An 18,032-nucleotide genomic window follows, 5' to 3' on the forward strand; every position below is an offset into this window, starting at 1 on the left:
CTCTATATATCGTGACATAAGTGTCGTGATGATATCGTATCGTGACATAAGTATCGTGATCCTTAACTTCTTCAGGACATGAACACTTGTTTCCTGGGTGAAAGTCTTGCGTTTTCTCCTTAACTTCTTCAGGACATGAACACCTGTTTCCTGGGTGAAAGTCTTGCGTTTTCTCCTTAACTTCTTCAGGACATGAACACCTGTTTCCTGGGTGAAAGTCTTGTTTTCTCCTTAACTTCTTCAGGACATGAACACCTGTTTCCTGGGTGAAAGTTTAGTATTTTCTCCGTAACTTCTTCCGGGACACAAACTCCGCTCCCTCGCTAGAAAGCCCTGTGTTTTACGCAGATTTTCACGCTCTAATACAGCAGCAGTCAATGTGGAGCATACAGTAATAAACACATGGAATACATACGGATTACAGTGCACTTAATAAAAAAGTACTGTCCGTACGCATGGTTCATGAGGACAGCCGGCAACTCAACCAAAGCATGAGTAAAAATTAAACAGGAAAAAAAAGTTCGCAGTGACAAAAACACCGTTGGATTATTGCAACAAAAAAAAAAAAAAAAACACATGCTTGTGGAAAAGATTGGGTAGGTCTGACAACTCTTATTGATTGATCATATGGCAAGCAATTTTTTTTTCCCCGACATGGATTTTAAAGAAAGTGCAAAAAAACACTATGTGTACCTTTGGTTTATTTTATGGTCTAGGGCCATTTTTCCACACATATGTTATTACACGTCTGTTTTTTCTCCTTTTTTTTTTTTGTTCATTCAGAGGAGAGAAATGGGGATACAGATAGGGGGAGGAAAAGCAGTGCAATACTATTACCATTTCCTGTTTCCGCGGAGCCAGGGGTCTTCGGGGAGCGAGCTGAGAGGAGTCCTGGCAGCCGGCCGCCTCCGACGGGCCAAGACACACTGTGGAATGGGGAGAGAAAAAAAAATAAAAAAATCATGAAACCTGCCTGCAGAGAAACCACTTTTAAATAATCCCAACGCACGGCTTGGAGCGCTCTTTATACACCACCAGCGTCCTAATGAGAAATTAACTTATAATCAGATAAGCACTCAAAATAAATCGCAGGAACGGCTGCATATTGCGGTTCCTTAACTTCAGCCACTTTTCCTATGAAATATCTATCGTCCTCTGAATATTAGCTCTCTGTATTCTCTTTGTTTCCCGTCTGGATAAAACTAGTCGACTCAAAAAAGACTTTGCTCGAGGCGTCTCATCTTCACAACAGTAAAACAACTGTTTCTAATTACATTTTAGTATCATTTTCCACAGTCTTTACCAAGGAAACATTCTTATAACTCGGAGTCTTTTACACTGTGGCTTTTGCACTATAAACACTCATAATATTACACCACAACTTTATTGCCAAAGGGAGGGGGAAAAAAAAAAAAAAAAGAAAAGAAACATTAGCAAAGGAGTTTGCATGCTGGAGGTTTGATTAAATATGAAAATATGTACATGCAGCTATCACAGCGTTACGCAACACGCTCTAAAACACACTTTTGAGCAAAACAAATCTCAATATTGGTACAGGGCAAGAATAAACAATTCAGCCTCTTTGGCAGCAGCAAATTGAATAACATAATTACTATTATCGGAGAGAGACTATAATGAGTTTATTCTTAAAGAAGTAGGCATTGTACAGATTACTTGAAGTTATAATTAATTACTTATTCCCCAAATTATTTGGTTATAATAAAAATATCACACACAAATAATCACAAAGCTCTTTTTTCTAACTAGAGAGTAATACATAGTTATTATATGTTATTCTATTATATGTGAATTACATCCACACCTGTGTAATGTTTACAGTTATGATAGCGTTATACAAACGATTATTCGAGATTACATTGGATTTATAGTTTACTTTCAGGGATGCAACTAAAGATTACTGTCACTGTTCGATTGATCTGTTGATTATTTTCCTCGATTAGTTGTTTGGTCTATAAAATGTCAGAAAATAGTAACAAAAAAAGCAATTTTTTTCCCCAAGCCTCAGATGTCTCGTTTTGTCACCCAACTCAAAGAGATTCAGTTTACTGCCACAGAGAAGAAACTAGAACATATTCACATTCAACAAGCTGGAATCCCATTTGGATTGGACCGGATTTTTACATATCGAAGTAGTTGACAACTAACCAATTAATCATTTCATCTTTGCAGCTCTTTTCTCTTAGCTACTTTTAGGTTTGAACCCATGTTGCTGGCTGTTTATGTCTGCTTGCTCAAGCTGTTTTTATGTCCTTGTAATATTATTTTTCCTGGATCTCTTCAGCACTGATCCGGAGAAGCTCTCCTGAAGGATTTCTATACATCTACATGTTTAACCTAAAACTGGAAATCTGTTTAGTGAGGGATCCGTTAACCCTCGTATTAGAGCATGATAATATATTGATATTATATCGATATTGTGATATGAGACAAGATATCGTCTTAGATTTTGGATATCGTAATATGACATAAGTGTCTTTTCCTGGTTTTAAAGGCTGCATTACAGTAAAGTGATGTACTTTTCTGAACTTACCAGACTGTTGTAACTGTTCTATTATTTGCCTTTACCCACTTAGTCATTATATCCACATTACTGATGATTATTTATCAAAAATTTCATTGTGTAAATATTTTGTTAAAGCACCAATAGTCAACACTACAATATCGTTGCAGTATGGATTTTCTTCATATCGCCCAGCCCTACCTCGTATTGTCTTCTCGTCAACCATACACTTGTTGTCCTCTGGTTCGGTTTGCCTGTTTATAAAGCATAAAGTAGCCTCGTGATGATTACCCAATTGTATGTTATATCTTTTTAGCCAATTTCATCAGTTGTACCCACTAGTTTTACACTTCTTTATGGAATTGATTGGTGAATAAACATCATTAACATGAAATTATCGGTCATTTTTAAGTAAAATGAGCAGAAATTAGGAATTATCTTGACTAATAGTTAAGGTCAGAGAAACATATGTTTATGGATGATCCCAGATTTTTACACGAGTAGACCATAAAAGTAACGATCATCAATTAGTGGATGAAACCATCCATGTTACTTAAAAGAAAGCCATATTTCTGATGTGGAAACTTTGAAAACGGGTCAAATTTGACCCGAGGACAACATGAGGGTTAAGTAAACAGAGGTGAATGTTTAGGGAGCCCACCCTGTAGGAGACCCCCCCTTCCCTCCCATGACGGTGCTCCCTGAACACAACCTCCAGCCCTGCCAGCGTGCTGCGCTCCTGACAAGCGCCGGCTCGGAGGCCCAGAGAAAACAAACTGGCTCTGATTGTGAAAATAGTGCCGTAGGGCCCTCCTGGTGCCCACAGCTTATCTCGCACAAGGCGAGCTTTGTGTACTGAGAGGGGGCTCCTCGTTGGCCCTCAACCACCCCACCAGGTGGAGACTTCCAGGGCCAAGGTCTCCTCCTCCGTCACCCCCCCTCCCGTCCATCACGTTCCCTCTCTGCTCCATGCATACTGTGCTCCCTCCATTGAGACCACGGTGTATATTTTTGAAAGGGGAAATTGATCCACAGGCCCCACAGTGCTCTGTGGGCAAAAGCAATTCCTTAACAGTTGGAGATGATGAGACTTCCCAACCATGACATGCCAAACATTATTTCAGATACACAGTATTTTGAATGCAATGTTGACATACGAAAATGCCATATATTAAAGATGAGCATGTATTTAAGCGGGAGATAAACGGTATAGTCGCACCACATATACTGTAGTGAAGTTACTAGTTGAACTACATTTCCCAGTAGCTGTCGCGTAGCATAGCTATTTTTCTGAATCATGTGCAGTTTACCATAACAAGCTAAGCACAGTGGTAAGTCCAAACACTATATTGCTAAATTTAATTTTCTGTGTATGACATGCAAGGAAATTTTGGGCTTTGGGAAACACTTATGGAAATTTGTTTTACCTATTTTTTGACATTTTATAGACCAAACAACTAATCCATCAATCCAGAAAATAATCAACATGTTAATCGACAGTGAAATCAATGGCTAGTTGCAGCCCTATATATAAAGCAATAACAAATAACATCCAATATGAAAACTACTGCAGTACGCTCCCCCAAACACGTCTGTAGATTTTGAACAGGAGCTGGGCTAGACTACCCACCCAACACACACACACACACACACACACACACACACACACACACACACACACGCAAATCCATTGGGCTAGAGTGCTGTCAATCTGACAATTGTGATTTCCATTGGATCAGAGTTCTGTCACTTAGCTGCCTGTTCTGCCAATTTTTCCAGCCCTTGTCACATAACCCAATTAATGTTTCCATGACAACTATCCAAAATTCAGATACCATGGAACAAGCACTGGAATTGTGGCAGACTGAGCCTATAGAAAAAAAAATTGTATTGTATTTGGATATACAATTTGATTAAAATGAAAACAAGTGAAAGGAATAATGAATGTGATGTTTTATTTAGCAGAATTACATTATGTTGTTTTATCCTATCCAATATTTCCTATATTTATGATAAAATGTCCCTCTCCCTACCCCCTGGGCCTGACTAATTATTGGTCCCCACTGTGTGACCCCACTTAAAAACTCCTGGAATGGCCCCCAACTCTGAGTTCATTACCTTAAAGCTTTGAACACATCCACCTGGCACACGAAAAGGCCTGAACCCATCAGTAACTTTAACCACTTGATTGATGGAGCCTGGCGTGGGCTGTATACAGCCTTTACACCGTGGGTGGACAGAGTGCTAACTGTTGTTGCCAGCAGAGAAAAAGTGAGTCGCCCCTGACGCAAATGCCTTACATAATGTTTAATGCATAATTGAGGTTGTTGGTGAAGGAACTGGTTGGCTCTAGGGTGTTGTACAATGATTCTCTCCCCGTAGGACTGCTGAACGTTGAGGTAAAACTGAGACTATGCCTTTTGAATGGGCTGCCTCTAAAAACCTGATTAGCACCGATGATTTAGATGGCTGAACTTTTCCTCCTGCCACATTCCACAGCTGTCAATAATTTTAGAACAATTTAGAATAATTTTGATGATTCTTCTTCTTTTTTTTTCCTCAAGAAGACTTGCGCTGGTTAGTTTGCCAGTAACGCAGCGATCCCATGCAGTCATTAGCTGCTGCTAAGTAAATCAACAACAGAAGGCATCTCCAGTTGACAAAATGATCTCGGAGATTTGAGGGATGACTCAGAGACATGAGCGCAAATGAGACCATAAACTTGTTGACAAGATTAAAAAAGAAGATTCTCCAGCATTATTATGGTTGATTAAAGCTCCACTGAGTAACAGTTTTGATATTACCATTGAATGAGGGGCTGCAAGTGCTAATCCCAGTGAGAATCTCTGTATGCAAATGATTGACCAACGCCTCCATCAGCACTCAAAATACAGTAAAAATGTGGCAACCCATCTCAGTACAAGATGGGCTGACACTCAAGAGACTTAAGCTACTGCAGCCCAGCATGAAAGTAGAAAGCTCAAGCAGACAATTGGCTGTTAAAGAGAACTAAACATCCAACCGTGTATTGCAGGAATTATCTGCAGTCATGTGGTGTCGAAATAATAAACGAAAAATGACTTTGGTAAAAAGCGTTTTATTAATTCACGTTTTGCTTCCTTTTTTCGCTCACGTAATAATTTTAAAATCTCTCCCTTATAAAGACGATCCGATATGTACTGTATCTAGAGGCATGTGCTACGATACGGTTCAGAGACGATACATTTTAATATGAAATGATTTAGTTTGATTCGATGTTGAAACCATTTGGTGCGACACGAGATACAATTCAATCTGATCAATACAGTAATATTTGTTTAATGTACACAAATTAATTTCCCATTATCATTTAAAATAAGCCAATTCTACAAAAGAAACACTACCTACCTTCAAATATATGTTCTAAAAGGGACCAGAGAATAGTAAAGCCACTGTTAGATGATAACAGTATGAACTGTAACTTCAGTCCATCAGCTAGCCAATAACATCCACATCAGCTCCATGTTAAAAGAAACAGCCTCCATGCTGCTGTAATCTTAGAGACAGGCTCAAACAATCAAAGCTAGTCGACCACAACCTGAAATTTAAAGGGAAGCAACATGCATGCATTATTAATAGCATTCACTTTAGCCTGTATTGATAGTATTATATTAGAATGGTCATGTCAGTCAACCAGTGTATTTCTTCCTAATCTCCCTCTCCAAAATCTCTTCAGAAGAGTAGTCACAGCGCTTACTTGCTTTGGTTTTTGTAAAGCATTAAAGTTTAACAACAAATTTCCTTTTTCATTTTTATTTTCTATGTAAAGCAGATGCACTCCCCTACAAAATCCCCCCAGTAGTTGAGAATGATTTAGTATTTCTAAATAATGCTATTCATGTCGTCTTTTAAAAATGAGTCTTTTTTTCATATCGCAATATATACAGTATTGCAGGAGGGAAAAAAAAAAATCGCAATGTCAGTTTTTTCCAATATTGTGCCTAGAATCACTATAATCTCGTGTCATGGCAAAACCTGAGATTAACACTTTTTTTTGATGCTTTTCTTTAACGTTTCCGGCCCTTTTTTTAAACGCCTCCCCCCCCACTACCATTATTATTTAAACCACTAATACCACTTTGTTACCACTAATTGTACAATTATTCTTGGAATTAATGGTCAATAAGCCTCATTTCTATGCAATTATATTTAATTTATGAGTTAAAAAAGCAGAAACTATGAATTATTTTGACTAAAAGTTAAGATGATAAGTGGATGATCACGGACTGGTAGAACTGAAAGTTTAGTCAGGATGCTGTTTTGAAAGCATTTAAATTTTTTTTATCAAATGCTATAAAACTGAATAAAAGACCCAAAATTCAATGAAAGTAGTGAACTGATAATTAATTTCACTTGGCGTAGAGCGTTGAATGGACTCATCCATGTTAAATTTGGCAATTTGGTTGATGGAAACCCAAATTTCTGATAGAGAAACTTTAAAAAAAAAAAAGAAAAAGAAAAACGTGTTAAATTTTGACCCGAGGACAACAGGATGGTTTAACTGAGCAATCAACGAATGCCGTTGTTCTTCCGCACACTTCAATAGGTAACATCCCATACTCCTCGACTGAACCGGGACTAGTTCAGTCCCTCCTCAGTGAAGGTCGTCTCAAAGCTCTTATTTTTGCCACGAGGAGGGAGGAGGGATCATCGAGGACGACCTGAGATGCAGCTATTGTCTAATAAAAGTCTCGCTTCAACAGGATATTTTAAACGGACAGCAATCACATTCGGGTATGGGCTTCGCCAACGAGGAGAAAAATCAGCCTGATAATTGATTTAGTCTAATAGCTGGGATTTAGCTCTGCTGGCAGCTGTGTACACACAGAGCACCTTTACCATCCCGTCACTCATTCAACTGGTTTGATGATAGCGGGGGGGGTGGGGTAAAGAAAATGGGTGAAAATCTGTTTTACTGAGAGGTTTCTTCAAAATGGGCAGGAAATATCTACAGAAAAAAAAAGACACTGTTCTACTTCTGGTTAGGTTTTTCCACCTCATCCCCCGAAAAAAATAAAATCCAACGATCAAATTTGTACAATGGCCAAAAGGGGAAACTAATATCTTCCATATGGAACTTGAAACGCTGAGCCGCAAAGCCTTGTTTGAGGTACATGCTGTTGCACCAACCATATTTCAGTTGGAATTCATAAAAAAAAAAAAAAATAGGGGCTACATTTTTCTTATGGAAACCGAGAGAAATGAGAAATGGATGAGGCTGTTTTTTCCAACGTCCTTGGAGAGTGTGTAAGTGATCTGAGACACTCGGGGTGGCGTCTGGATGAGCCTTGGGTTTGGATCAGGACCCTGCATCTGGGGCACATGTGCCGTCAACAGGGACAGAAAGACTGGGATACAGAGCCAAAACCTCTCTCTCTGTCTCTTTTTCCCTTTGTCTAAACAAAAAAAAAAAAATCCAATGTCTTTCCTAACCATGCCACAAATATGTACCTATTCCCTTTTATAACTTCACAATGTCGCTTATAAACGGCTCTTGTGGCAATGAATGGTGAGTCCAATAAAACGGCTTACAATCGAATGCGTTTAATCCATTTAGCCTCTTTTTCCTTATGTTAAACAGCTATTTTGTATATATTTGTTTCTGTATTCATTGTTTATTTCATATTAGTGTTCAATATGCTTATATATGAACCAAGCACCCAGGCAAATTCCTTGCAAGTCTAACTTACTTTGGACAATAAACCCCCATTCTGATTCCGATTGGCACGCTCAATTGAAAAATGATCTCTGCAAAGATTTTCTCTGTGGTTAAATGTGTTTGGTGGCGCAAAAGGAAACGCAAACCAGCAACAGAAACACAACCACTACTAAATACAAAAAGGAGAAAAACAATACGCAGGGGATAAACAAAGAAACAGCTGTAGATGCTGTGGTTCCTTGGCTGAACACGCCGCATCTAGTCCCCCTGTTGCACTGTGTCTTGGCATCTCTCCGGCTACCCCTCCATTAGCGGCATCAGGAGGCCCGGGGCAGCAGACAGGAGTGCGACCTAAGATTATTGTCCTGCGTGCTTGTTTGGGTTAAGGCTTTAGATGGGGAAATGGGATTAGGATAGGCCCCGGCTGGAGATACACACACTAATGGGAAGCAGAGGAGCACTCGCCTGATCCTCCTCCACTCACAGAGAGCAAACCTGTTATCCCACCTGATTGGATTAGCCCCCTGTTAAATGTGCTATGATAAGGGAGGACCACTGCTGAGACTCTCCTCGGATGCTGCTGGGATGGAGGCACGCAGATACTGTACAGGCAGCAAAATAGATTCCTACACACTGTTTTTAATGGATTGTATCTGTTCCGTGGTTGGCGCTGCATTAGGCTGAGATAACACAACAATGTTGTATATACACAACACCGGCCGCCATTGCAACAAGTCCTCCAAACTAGGGGTCGACCGATACTGGTTTTTCTAGGCCGATACCTGTTATTAGTGGTTAATGAAACGGATAACCAAGTATTTGGAAACGATATGCCTTTAGAGTGAAAATGAAAATCTTTAGGTCAAAACTAAGATTGTGGGATGTTACAAACTCCAACACAAAGCTTTGTTTAAATGCTTTAAGCAATTATTTAATTAATTAGAAACTTTCAACATTACTCACAGTAAAAAATAGATTGGCGCACTTTTTAATTCATTAACTTTATCAGTTATAAGGCAAATAAAACACAGATACACATCATCTGCAAACTGCCAAAAGACGGCCCGATAATCACTCACTTCCTGCTTTGTTCCATTCATAACTACCACAGCCACTAGAGGGCACTGCCAATTAAACTTAAAGACGAGTTGTAAATGCTGTTTTAACGAACGACCTATGGGAGCGTTTTTCAGTCTACCATTGACATGACATCATTGAGATTTTTTTATATTTGTGTCACCAATACTACAAAGATTTGTTGGATTATTTTTGTGCAGTTACATTATTTTTTTGTTCGTCCTTGTTGAGTTGAGCTGTTGAGTGGACCACTAAACTATGCTAACGCTAATCCATTATCAAAACAGCTGGCGGTTAATTGAATAGAGGACAACTAATCGATTAATCTTTGCAGCGCTACAGCTCTTTACTTGATCCTCCCAGAACTTTGTCTCATTCTTAACAAGAAACTAGAAAATATTCACATTTAACAAGCTGGAATCAGATCATTTTTCTTTGTTTTTCATAAAAAAAAAGAAGCAATTGATTATTAAAATAGTGTTAATAATCAATTCATCTTTGCAACTCTAAACTATAAGGGACTTTACAGCTACCTCTCCTTGCTACACCGAGCTTTATATATGCAAATCTTTACGACTTAAACTTGTTAATTGCAGCCGCTCTACCAATCAGACAGTAATTGCTGGTATCCTGCCTGCCTTTTCTTCCAATGGCTGAGCAGCTAATTTGAGTGGTGGTTTAAACAGCTGGAAAACAGCAACCTGTGGCAAAACTGGAGGTCTGTGTTTTAAGCACGTATGAATGCATGCGTGTGTGTGTGTGTGTGTGTGTGTGTGTCTGTTGCCATTTATATGTATGGTGTATGGCACTTTTTGGAAAATACAGTGTAAAATATATTGAGTTAACTTCGTAGGAAAATGTGTCACACACATTCTGGGCAAAAGCGTGTAATGTAATATTTCTCCAGAATCTCGGGGAGAAAGAGAACGCCTCTATCAATATGTTAACTCTATGTGACCTGCCTGTCAGCTTCCTCCCCTTCTGTGTGATTGATTAACATTTTATTAATGTTTCCATTTGCCCACCGGTTCAGGTGATACAGCATGACACACGGCGCCTACTCTCGGTTGATGATTGGATTAAAAAGGTTACTGATCCCATAATTGCTTTTAGATTACACTCCATGTGAGCGTGTGTCATTAATGTAATGATTATCCACATCGCACCGATGTTACCTCAGTGAATCTTTAGCCGTTTAGTCTCGATAAGGTGACATGTCACACTCATCATCAAACACAGGCAAAAATCTTTCTGAGAAATCTTTTCAATAAAATGGCAGTAAGAGGAAAAGCGGCGGCGGCGCCCTCCCGTTTGCTTGGTCGGTGTCATTTCCCCCAGCTGCGCCTCATTTGCGGGTCATTTCGGTAAAGTACAAACGCCACAGCCGATGACTTTTACAACAGCAGGGGAAAAAGTACATATAATCAATTAAACCAAAGCCACCACATGTCCAGCTGCCAGCCACTTAACGAATTAGCCCTTGGTATACAAATCACTGTTAGCTAATTAACTAAATTGTTGTTAATGTGGAGCATGTACAAAAGCTTCTACTCTAATGGCCAACCAGCTAGAAATGCAACTGTTAGGCTGCTACCAAACAGTTGTAACTAAGCCTGGAAAAACTGTCTGAAGAGGAGTAGTGAAGACATCTTTTACCCCAATTAAAAGATGCCTTTTGTCAGTCAACGGCCCAAAGAAATTGTCTGTTTTATGAATCTACATTTCAACCATTTGCGAATGCTTGCTTTGCTTTACTTAAAGGGGCGCTATGCAGTTTGGGCCATTTCTTCGCTGTTTTCTTGCTTTTTGCTCGCAGGTTTGGCAGCTCCGATGTTTACTTGTGTCTGACTCCTCTCTCGATCAGTCTTTCTCTGTTCCTCCAGCAATGCTCTCCTAGCTTTCTGCTTCTTTTTGGCCGGCTCAGCCATGACGATAGTGTGAAAAACTCCATTGCTACCTTCAAGGGCGTCGCACCCGTGGGGGATGTGGGTGTTTTAAGACCCACACTTTTCCCGGTGAGAGGGTTCAACACCCACACTTTTTCTGCGGTTTTTGTGAAAAAAAAGTCCGAAATACACATTTAGGTCTTTATTTTACTACAGTTTGTCTGTTAGCGTCGGTAGATTTCTCCTAAATTCAACAAAAGTTGGCGTTCTAAATCATCCCGCTGCTCCGCGATCGCTGTCTGCACCCTGTCATCACATATACCGTTGGAAAGCTCTCTCTCTCTCCTCTACAACACTGTCGGATCCAAATATGGCCATTTCCTTTTTATCAGCAACCAATGGTGAAAGTAAAAGGGGGGATTTAACTCTAAATGCGCAATCTCATTGGCTGATGCCAATTTCTGACAACGTGATTCACTTAGAATGGTCACGTGATGCGCTCTGACATTTCTGCGGTAGTTCAGAATGTCAAAAGAAGTGCGTTGAAAACGGTCGAAAATCACCTCAGAGAAGACGAAAACAGTTATCAGTAAGAAGACATGACACACTGAGACAGCAGAGGATGAAATGTCTTCATATAGTACGTCGATGTTTAAACTGTCAGAAAACAAGAGTTTTCAGACAGCGGAGGTAATCAGACCTCTCTCTCTCTCTCTCTCTCTCTCTCTCTCTCTCTCTCAGCAGTTTACAGAAATGTATAGCCTACATGTCATGTATTAAATACAGTGGGGGAAATAAGTATTTGACCCCTTGCTGATTTTGCAGGTTTGCCCACTTACAAAGAATGCAAAAATCTACAATTTTAATCATATGTACATTCTAACAGTGAAAGACAGAATCCCAAAGAAAATTCCAGAAAATCACATCATATGAATTTATTAAAATTGATAACCATCTGATGAGGAAAAACAAGTATTTGACCCCCTGGACAAACAACAAGTATTCTGGCTCCTACAAGCCAGTTAGTCTTTCTTTAAGACACAGCCCTAAACCTGATCATGCGAACGGTGAGGAATCATCCCAAAACCACAAGGGGGGAACTGATGAATCAACTGAAGGCAGCTGGGACCACAGTTACAAAAGAAACGGTTGGTAACACACTACGCCGTCATGGATTGAAATCCTGCAGCGCACGCAAGGTCCCCCTGCTCAAGAAGAAACATGTACAGGCCCGCATGAAGTTCGCCATTCACCACCTGGACGACTCAGAAGAGGCCTGGAAGAAGGTGATGTGGTCAGATGAGACCAAAATAGAACTTTTTGGCCTCAACTCAACTCGTCACGTTTGGAGGGCAAAGAACACCGAGTACAACCCAAAGAACACCATCCCCACCGTCAAGCATGGTGGTGGCAACATCATGCTTTGGGGGTGCTTTTCAGCCAAGGGGACGGGACAACTCCATCGTATTGAGGGGAGGATGGACGGGGCCATGTATCGTGGAATTCTGGACCGACATCTCCTTCCCTCAGTGAGAGAGCTGAAGATGGGTCGAGGATGGGTGTTTCAGCACGACAACGACCCTAAGCACACCGCCAAAGCAACAAAAGAGTGGCTGAAGAAGAAGCACATCAAGGTTCTGGAGTGGCCTAGCCAGTCTCCAGACCTGAATCCGATTGAAAATCTTTGGAGGGAGCTTAAAATTCGAGTTGCCAGGCGACAACCTCGGAACCTGAATGATTTGGAGGGAGGAGTGGGCCAACATCCCTGCCGAAATGTGCACAAACCTTGTCACCAACTATAAAAACCGTTTGACATCTGTGCTGGCCGATAATGGCTTTTCTACAAAATATTAACATGCTGTTTGTCCAGGGGGTCAAATACTTGTTTTTCCTCATCAGATGGTTATCAATTTTAATAAATTCATATGATGTGATTTTCTGGAATTTTCTTTGGGATTTTGTCTTTCACTGTTAGAATGTACATATGATTACAATTGTAGATTTTTGCATTCTTTGTAAGTGGGCAAACTTGCAAAATCAGCAAGGGGTCAAATACTTATTTCCCCCACTGTATGTAGGTGTCACATATATACTATTCTAATATAATTACTATAAAATACTAAACAAATCTGTAATTTTGGGATCCTAAGTGGTTGTGAGTCCCTCAGGCTGTGGCAGGCAGATCCATGTTTAGCTGTCAGTAGAGCTGCTGTCTCCTCTTTACTGGTGTTAACTTTGGGAAGTTTTATTTTTTGGGCTATTTTTCCAAGGTGTAAATCTCTTAGTGAAGATAGTTTTTCCCAGTGGAGGAGGAAGTGCATTAGTGTCTGACCCAGTTGGTGCTCACTGAGCCTGTCTCTCTCTGACCTGTCTGTCTGACCCAGTTGGTGGTCACTGAGCCTGTATTTAGTATGGATGGGAGGTAACTGCACCTTTTTAACTTCACTAGCAACGTTAAATGAAAGCTAATATGTACTAATGAGTAGTTCCCCATGTAAGAAGTATAACGTTCCGTAATATTAGCTACGTTATAGCATTCATAATAAATGGATAAGCGGATCATAATATAATTACGTATGTGGTAATTTGCATAAATAGCACCACAGATCTAAACATTGGATATAGCCAGGTAAAAATGTAAAAGTAAAAAGACTTAATGTAAAGGTCTGAATGGAACCCATTTAGGCTACCCATGAGCATTAATACATAAAGGCAGGAAGAAGTGCTTTAAACCAGTATTGATTATTGAGTGTATTAAACCAGTAGCCTATTATTATTACAGAGATGGGGTTTGGGGCTGAGTCAGTGGGACTGTTTCTGGGGGATGAGTCTGAGGGAAGAACAAGGGTAAGGAGAATGCAGAAGACAAAAGGTAGGTAAAACAAAAAAGTGAACCCCCAGAAACAGTCCCATGGACCCAGCCCCAAACCCCATCTCTGCAATAATAGGCAAATTAATAAAGGCTGGTTTAAAGCACTTCTTCCTGCCTCTATGTATTAACGCTCATGGGTAGCCTAAATGGGCTCCATTCAGACCTTAATATTAAGTCTTTTTCTGTTATATGTCAACAAGACATTTTCACCTGGCTATTCTCTGTCAAGTGACGTAAAAAAAGAATGGCGGTCAGCGGAATGCTAACAGGAGGTGATGGCCAGTTAGCAACAAAATGGCGCCATAGATGGCTCGAGTTCTGAAGCGAAGCTTACCCCCTTGGCAGTCAGTTAATGCGCCAGAACTACAGTGACCACAATGTTGCCAAGTAACGTTAAATCAAAATCTGGTTTTCAAAAAAAGAAAGAGAAAATAGAGAGGAAAGACAAAGGAAGAAAGGTGGGTAGTAGTCTGTGAGTGGTATTAACCTGTTGGCTTAATGTCCATAGTGAAATAAGCTATCTAGCTACAGACTAGTGCTAGCCTACATTTAATCACCATTTAATCAGTGCAGGGAAACGTTTAGCAAGATATTCATATTAAATCATTGTCCCTGCCCCTTTTAGCAGACTTAACAACAGATGAGTCAGCAGCACCCCAGTCTCCCCCTAACTGAGCCCCTCCCTGTCCCAGTGAAGAAGGTGAGCAATGTTGTGTTCAATGACATGCCAGTTAGCATCATTGCAGGGAGTCTGTGGGGATTTCTCTGTCTCTCTTGCTCTTTTTACCATTACAAAAAAATAAAATGAAATATTTGTTAATGACAAAAAATCAAACACATCAATAACAATTATTTTATCACATGATCATTATGAAATAAAATAAAAAAATAAAATAAAAAACCTACTGTCTGTACTGGATGCTGGACAGTTGGAAACAGTGAGTAGCTTACCTGAGCCTGCATGTAAGATACAGACAATTATTAAATAATCCATTGAATTATGGAATGACATCTATAGATACAGACTTTATTATTGCATTAATTGCTTGCACACACACACACAAAAACAAAAAAATCTATTGTATCTAATGTATGTAATCAAGTGGTGGTGACACAGAACTAGGTAATTTGGATAGCATCAAATCAAATAGTGAACTACATACTAGACTTGCAGGCAGGGGTTAAATTGGGCCGGGCCTCTCCGGGGCTCAGCCCCAGCACATAAGCCTACTCGTGTCCGGATGTGCCTGCTTGAAAAAGAAGACACATCACAATTGATACATTGACACATTGATATTTCTGACAATAAATGAAAGATGTTTGAAATGGCATGTCTACTTTGTCTCGGCGGAGCTGAGATGACAACAATCAGAACACGGTAACAACCCGCCCAGAACTGCAGACAATTCACCACCGCGGGTCAACTACATAACGCCAAAGTGTCTCCGTCGGTAGGATTAACAGACAGAATGCCTTCTCCTAAAGCTAAAAACCCCGTTAGTGTCCCTTTAGTGTCTCCGTCGGTAGGATTAACAGACAGAATGCCTTCTCCTAAAGCTAAAAACCCCGTTGGCAGCGGTGGAAGCCCGGTGCTCGGAAGCTCCACCAGCCGCTACGAGTTCATGTCGCTGACCAAGCCGTTGAAGCGGTCCTCACCGTCGCATCGCCGCCAGCGGCTCGCATCCGAGCATCGGAGAGCCCCACTCGGTGCCGTGTGTGCGTGTGTGTGTTGTAGTAGTAAAGAGAATGGGAGAAGGAAGTTTGTGTGAAGTGGACCTGGTGACCACAGACCCAAATCTTATCAGCTGTTGCTACTGTCATATGCTGCATGTCTGTCTCTTCATGTGGTACATTATGTTTGGCACATTGTATGGGTCACTTCTAATATCATAACAAGGTAATATAATGTGTAATCAAGTGATGACTGATTAACAGTAATGTAAATGCTAAATGCCCTAATACCTGTTGATACTACAACAATGCAGAGTATAGGCTCTTAACCTTGCAGTTTTGCACATATCATGTAAGACTCAATTTCTCCATTTCGTTGCACAAAACTCTCCAGAAAGTGCCATTTAACGGTTTATTTTTCAATTTTTTTCCCGGGGGGTGCCCCCGGACCACCCTAGGGAGAGCCCCTCCACATAACTAATTCCAATTTAACCCCTGCTTGCATGCATGTACAAATCACCATCCGTAAATATTGTGCTAGTACTAGTATTGAACTACAAGCAGCAAGACAGCTGCAAGCCTTTAATTAGAGTTCTGTAAAGCTTTTGATGGGACAGTTAGGTCCTAGAGATGTGGTGACAAAAGCTGCGCAGAGCGGGCGCAATTGGATTTTTTGTCATGGGGCCCAAAATTCCTGGCGGCGCCCCTGCTTGTATGTTATACATTTTGTACCCCTCTGTCATTGTATCCATCGTTTTTAATGTTAATAAACAAATCACATCCATCCCCCTCACTTTTGAAAAGCTTGCTACGCCCCTGGCTACCTTGTTAGCCGGTTCCTGGATGGGCGTATATGTGCAGTGCCGTGAAGCAATACGTTGCATCGCGAGACCTGATATCACGCCATACTTCCTGATGCTGAAGCCGGCGGCTCGGCGGCCAAAAGTTGCAAGTCATAAAACCATTCAAATGACTCCGAAGCTGTTTAGTAAGGTAAATTAAGCTAAAAAAAAAAAAAAAAAAAACAGAGCACGTTTTTCTATTAAAGTTGTATACTCTTCAACAGTTTATGTTTTGTTTAGAGCTGCAAAGACAATTCGCTTAGTTATTACTATTATAATAATAGCAAACGTTACAGATAACTAATCGCTTTGAGAATTTTTTTCATGAAAACCTTGTTAAATGTGAATATGTTCTAGTGTCTTCTCTTCTCTGTGACAGTGAACTGAATATCTTTGAGTTGTGGACAAAACAAGACATCTGAGGACGCCATCTTGGACTTTTTGGGAAACACTGATCCACATTTTTCACCATTTTTCGGACATTTTAGAGACCAAACAACTCATCCATTAATCCAGAAAACAATCGACAGATTACTCGACACCGAAAACAATTGGTAGTTGCAGGTCTAGTTGTGTTCTTCCAGGGATAAGAAGTGCTTCATGCTCATGCTACTGGTAATTAATGTCTGTGGAGTTCTTGGCTCAGGTAGGCGCAAAAACATCTGGCTCAGGGCCCACTCGTTGGGCTTGATGTAAACTTAGCTTGAACCCCGAACACACAGACAGGTCAGCAGCTCAGTGGAACCTGAAAAGAACAATTAACGATTTAAAAATACTCCAAATGTAAGACGATATCTAATCTCATGAATCGATGACGATAGAATATCAATATAGCAGCGGCTCACAACAGTCAACGGTGATTCCTTGTGCATTATACAGTTATGACGGTCTGAGAGACAAAATTAAAACAGTAGCCATTTCCCTTCATTAATGACAGACAAATCCTTTTGCCTTTTTTTTCCTGCACAAAGAACCTGCTTTTCCACTGGAACTAACAGACAGCAGTTGTTTGGTCTGGGATTGTTCCCCCCTCTGTTGTTGTGTTTTTATTCCAGATAGTTTCAGCTGCAAATACTGAAACTTGCTGCCGATGCTGACACATCACTGTGAGAGAGCACATGTAGGAAACCACAGCTTTTTAAGGCATTAGATGTAACTCTTAAGTATTTTATTTGGGAACTTGCACGGGGATTGGCAAGGACGAACAACAACAAATTCCTCCCATACTGGAAAAATGAAGAATGGGAGTCGTGCTGTGACATGTGTGGGGCAGAATACATTTCAAAAGAATATGATGTGATTCTCCGTTTCTTAATTTCATTTTTGAATTATACATTAGAGTCATAGTACAGTTTAGTGTGTGTGTGTGTGTGTGTGTGTGTGTGTGTGTGTGTGTGTGTGTGTGTTTTAGGTGTTCAGTAACAAATCTGTGTGTATGTCTGGGTAATGCATTATCTATATGTGT

General features: G+C 40.4%; 1 long non-coding RNA gene across 1 annotated transcript in view; it reads right to left on the reverse strand.

The window, feature by feature from the left end:
- Positions 1-653: 653 nt before the first annotated feature.
- Positions 654-18,032, reverse strand: part of LOC114555909 (uncharacterized) — a 127,754-nt gene continuing 110,375 nt past the window's right edge. Inside the window, exon 3 of the long non-coding RNA XR_003692605.1 lies at positions 654-926. This is a non-coding gene — a long non-coding RNA (uncharacterized LOC114555909). The remainder of the gene's footprint in view (positions 927-18,032) is intronic.

This window comes from Perca flavescens, chromosome 5 (assembly GCF_004354835.1).
Source record: "Perca flavescens isolate YP-PL-M2 chromosome 5, PFLA_1.0, whole genome shotgun sequence".
Lineage (NCBI taxonomy): Eukaryota > Metazoa > Chordata > Actinopteri > Perciformes > Percidae > Perca > Perca flavescens.